This window comes from Dreissena polymorpha, chromosome 9 (assembly GCF_020536995.1).
Source record: "Dreissena polymorpha isolate Duluth1 chromosome 9, UMN_Dpol_1.0, whole genome shotgun sequence".
NCBI classification, from domain to species: Eukaryota; Metazoa; Mollusca; class Bivalvia; order Myida; family Dreissenidae; genus Dreissena; species Dreissena polymorpha.
This window is the reverse complement of record NC_068363.1, coordinates 41,575,106-41,581,105: the sequence shown is the minus strand read 5'-3', so window position 1 is coordinate 41,581,105 and position 6,000 is coordinate 41,575,106.

Sequence of the window (6,000 nt, the reverse complement as noted above, 5' to 3'; positions counted from 1 at the left end):
GGTATTCATGTTTTCTAGGTTAAACAAAAATAAGAACAATATTTCATACATTTCAATTCAAATATACATACAAACGAGGCGTACAATTTAACTTGATTAAACATATATATATACATGACAAAACACGTACGTGATCATTTTCAAGAATAGCGACCTTAACATTTGCTTTACAGTTTCTAGCAAACAAACAATTGAGTTGACACTAACAATACCAGACTTGTTTTTTTAACATAGTCTGATATTTTGTTTGAACGATTTTTCTTTCTTGCGAGGGTCCAACTTTAGTCATCGTCCTTAAGAACGGTAGAACGTATCCGCTGCCCGCCGTTCATATTACGCCGACGGACGCACATGAATTTCGCAAGATTTCTTTTGCATCTTCGCTCTGACACTTTTTCTCCACTTTATTGCAGAAAAAAACACATTTAACTTTGACTGTTTCTATCGGATCTGCGTTTTTTAGCTCATCTATTTTTTGAAAAAAAAATATGAGCTATTGTCATCACCTTGGCGTCGGCGTCGGCGTCGGCGTCCGGTTAAGTTTTGCGTTTAGGTCCACTTTTCTCAGAAAGTATCAATGCTATTGCATTCAAACTTGGTACACTTACTTACTATCATGAGGGGACTGGGCAGGCAAAGTTAGATAACTCTGGCGTGCATTTTGACAGAATTATGTGCCCTTTTTATACTTAGAAAATTGAAAATTTTGGTTAAGTTTTGCGTTTAGGTCCACTTTTCTCAGAAAGTATCAATGCTATTGCATTCAAACTTGGTACACTTACTTACTATCATGAGGGGACTGGGCACACAAAGTTAGATAACTCTGGCATGCATTTTTACAGAATTATGTGCCCTTTTTATACTTAAAAAATTGAAAATTTTGGTTAAGTTTTGTGTTTAGGTCCATTTTATTCCTTAAGTATCAAAGCTATTGCTTTCATACTTGCAACACTTACTAACTATCATAAGGGGACTGTGCAGGCAAAGTAATGTAACTCTGACTGGCATTTTGACAGAATTATGTGCCCTTTTTATACTTAGAAAATTGAAAAATTGGTTAAGTTTTGTGTTTAGGTCCACTTTATTCCTACAGTATCAAAGCTATTGCTTTCATACTTGCAACACTTATTAACTATCATAAGGGGACTGTGCATGCAAAGTTATGTAACTCTGACTGGCATTTGGACGGAATTATGGGCCCTTTATACTCAGAAAATTGAAAATTTGGTTAAGTTTTGTGTTTGGGTCCACTTTACCCCTAAAGTATCATAGATATTGCTTTCATACTTGGAACACTCGCAAACTATCATAAGGGTACAGTAAAAGGACAATATGAATAACTCTGATTGTCATTTTTACGGAATTATGGCCCTTAGTAACTTTGAATTTATGGTTAAATTTTGTGTTTCGATCCACTTTACTTCTTTAGTATCAAGGCTATTGCTTTCAAACTTCAAATACTTTCATGCTATCATGAGGTTACGTAACCTGGCAAGTTGAATTTTACCTTGACCTTTGAATGACCTTGACTCTCAAGGTCAAATTATTAAATTTTGCTAAAATTGCCATAACTTCTTTAGTTATGATTAGATTTGATTGATACTTTGACAAAACTACTCTTACCTGACATACCACAATGGACTCCACCCAAACCATCCCCCCGTGCCCTCCCCTCCCCCCCCCCCCGACCGAACCCCCCCCCCTCCCAATATTTTTTTTTTTTAAGATCATCTCACAAATGACCACCACACCCTCACACTATACCCCCCCCACCCCACTTCCCCCACTTTTTTTCTTTGAAACGTTTAAAAAAAACAAATATTTATTTTTATTATTTTATGTTTGAAATACCGTCCAACCATCGCACCCAAGAATCCCCCCCTCCCCCCACCCTAATTCCCCCCCCCCCCTAATTTTTTTTTTTTTTTTTTTTAAAGATCATCTCACAAATTACCACCACATCCTCACACTATACCCCCAATCCCCACCCCACCCCCCAATTTTTATTTTTGAAACAGTTAAAAAACACAAATATTTATTTATATTATTTTATGTTTGAAATACCGTCCAACCATCGCACCAAAGAATCCCCCCCCCCTCGAATTTTGTTGTTGTTGCATTTTTGCATTTTTTTCGCATTTTTGGAAGATAATGTAATAAATGTCCACACCCCCACACTATACACCCCTCTTCACTCCATCCCTCCCTCTTTTGTGATTGAAAATGAGAGTCCCTTCACCTTTAAAAAGAAAATAGATGAGCGGTCTGCACCCGCAAGGCGGTGCTCTTGTTTTGTTTTGTTGTATGCTGATTTTATATCAGAAAGCACACTGGTTGGTAGGGATTCGTCGCTGTTGCACTGCAAAACATCTTTAAGATTTTGTAGTGAGGGCGATTTTGTTTTCAAATACGAAGCCATTCACAGTGTTCTCAGACTTGGCGATGCCGGTAATAATTTCCTAAAACGCCCAATTGCTCGCGACCGTGCAATTCTATTGCTGTAATCAGGTGGTGTTAATAAATCACGTTGTTGTTTCTCCTTTTTCTTTGTTTCATAACGGCGTTGATATTCCCTGTGTCTAGCTTTCTTTTCATTCAATTTGTTATGTTTTAACTTATTTCGCTGCCTTTTGATTGCGTTTAAAGACTGCACTTGGGCACTTCGAAATCATGTTATTTCCTTTGGCTTTCTCTTAATACTTTTTGTGTATTTCCCTTTTCCTTTGCTGTTGTTTTTCCCTCTTCAGTTGCTTATAACGATCGAACAGATGTGTCATTTTTTATTCTTTGTGAGACTGCGAACCTATATTTAACATGATAAAAAAGTTTTTATTTCCATTATTAAAGTTATCACGTAATATGTAAAATAACGTGAGAAACGTTTGACGTCAAGAACATAAATGAGGTTTAAGTTCGACGCCACTGGACATTTTTAAGACATACGAAAAAAATGCATAATTTTCTTATTTTTGTGTCGAACGTATTAAAATTTGCAGTACATACTCTATAAAAAAAAAACGTTTTTCAGACATATTTTTATGTTGACGAAAGTTAAATAATAGCTATATCAATAATAACTTCAATATTTATATCTTTCAAATATCAACATGTAAACGTTAAACTGGACATTTTTAAGACATTGTTTGATTTTAAATATAAAAGTCGAACGTCGCTCAATTCGAATGATATTTGTTTATGCAAGTATTTTTTGTATGCAAATAGATTTAACACACATATGAAAATGCCAATTTTATTGAGACCTAAACGCAAAAAAGAAAAAAGAAAGTTAAATTATATAAATCTCAGGATTCTTACCTTTGTTTTTCTTTCGCCCCATCCCGTTTGAATTTTACCGGAAACGCACAAAACTGACGTCAGTTTGTTTTTAACGTCTGTTCTATTGACAGACGTAATTTTGCGCCAAATCACTGTTAAATTTTACCGCCATAGCTATTTTTATTGTTAAACCGTGAACATTTTGTGTTACATCGCATTTTCATTATTTGGTGAAAAACGTCGGATTAAATGATCTGTTTGATTATCATTTTTTTTAAATAAAATAAGAAAAAATATATTGTTAAATGCGGCATTTAACGAAGATTTCAGAGATATAATTATATTTTTTCTGACACAAAGAATACAAATGTGACGGGTGAACTGCCAGAGACAAGAATGCGGTTTTTTCGAGTGCGCATCACCTTTTGACGTTACGTCCCAGGTTGGAACATACAGTAGGGATTTAATAATATAATAATGAAAATAAACACAATCGACTTAAAGCAACGCTAGTTCTATCAATGCGGTTATGAAAATTATTTAACAGCATTATTAAGGATCGAATTTCTTACATCAAAATCTTCTTTTTATGCATTATAACCCACGCTCGATAAAAAAGCATTGCTTTCATTTAGAATTTGTAAAATGTACGTATAATTTATCGCTAATTTGACGTTCATTAGAAGGTAACAATTCTCAAGCATGGACTGATGATCTAACAGACTAATACATATACCAAACCTTTTAAAAATTTAACCCATGTATGCTTAGTGGACTCTCCCATTCTTCTAAATTGGATTAATTTATTTCCAAAATAAGGGCTGTCTAGTATATTTATTTCTATATTTAGAATATTTCTTACAGAAATTCCTTTAAGCAAACAGCGCAGACCCTGATGAGACGCCGCATAATGCTGTTTGCCAAGGCCTTTTTTCTAGATGCTAGGCATAAATGGGTTAACAGCCTGGTTTATTATTGAGTCCGTTTGTCATTGTAATAATTTAAAAACATCCCTGAGAAATATTTACATTTTTCGTCAATTTCTCTTTTTCTAAAGCGTGATTTTAATGTCAAGTACAAGAAAATAAATGTGTACCCTTTTAGACAGCCACCCCCCCTAAATAATGAGAAAATACCGAATACTGTAGTGTACACTGAACATTTTAACTTGTATAGAGGTTTCACGGCGGTGTGAACGTCAAACTAAATAATGAATATTAACTAAATAAATCAATTAATGGCAAGATCATGTCACTTTTGTACCACATTCGTCATATTTCGACGTAAATTACTGATTTGTAACACGATCACGGAAATTGGACTTCGAACGTCTTTTTATGTCAATTATTGTTAACGAGACATAGTCTTAATAATAGTAGGTTATATCGCCCTGTGCATTGATAGTTCGCTACCATGTCTATCTCATACACGTGTCACTTAGAGCTCAGGTGGAAGAGCGAATTTATCTCTCGGGCTTCTGGCAATTGATTTCCTTAAAGGGACCTTTTCACAGATTTTTGCATGTATTGAAGTTCGTCAGTAAAAGCTTTATATTGATAAATGTAAACATTTGATCTAAAAAGCTCTATTAAAAAATCAAGAATACAATTTTAACAAGAGGGCCTGAAAGGCCCAAAGTCGCTCACCTGAGATAACAAGATATTATTGGGACAAATCTTCTGACCAAGTTTATTGAAGATCGGAAAATAAATGTGGCCTCTAGAGTGTTAACAAGGTTTTACTATAGCCATATAAGGAAAAATGCCCCGTCCCCTGTCGGCCATGTTTTTCAACCAACCGGCATCATTTTCGAACTCGTCCAAGATATTATTGGGATGGATCTTCTGACAAAGTATCATGAAGATTGAACAATAAATTTAGCCTCTAGAGTGTTAAAGGGATCTTTTCACGCTTTGGTAAATTGACAAAATTGAAAAAAGTTGTTTCAGATTCGCAAATTTTCGTTTTAGTTATGATATTTGTGAGGAAACAGTTATACTGAACATTTACCATGGTCTAATATAGCCATTATATGCATCTTTTGACGATTTTAAAACCTAAAAATTATAAAGCGTTGCAACGCGAAACGATTGAATAATTTGGCGAGTTCTGTTTTTGTCGTTAAATTTTGTGAAACTACGAAGATTGCTTATATAAGGTATAAAATACTTCACATGTATGTCCTCGGCGGAATAGCTCAGTAGGCTAGAGCGTTTTTACTTCAGTACTCTGGCAGGACTCCAGGGGTCACTGGTTCGAAACCTGGTCCGGGCAATGTTCTTTTCCTTTTTTTAATTTTATTCTTGATTTTTTACTGGAGCTTTTACGATCCAATGTTTACATTTATCGATATAAAGCATTTAATGAATAAGTTAAAAAATGCCAAAATCTGTGAAAAGGCCCCTTTAACAAGATTTTACTATAGCTATATAAGGAAAAATGCCCTGCCCCTTGGCAGCCATGTTTTTCAAGCAAACGTAACCATTTTCGAGCTCATCCAAGATATCATTGAGACCAATCTTCTTACCAAATTTCATGAAGATTGGACAATAAATTGGGCCTCTAGAGAGTTAAAAAGGCAAATGTTGACGCCGCACAACGCACGACCGACAAAAACTCACCATGAGCACGTAGGGAAAAAGTAACTCTCACCAGGCCTCGAAACAATGACCTCGGGAGTAAAAGTCTACCACTTAGACCCATTCGGCCATCCATGCTTATACA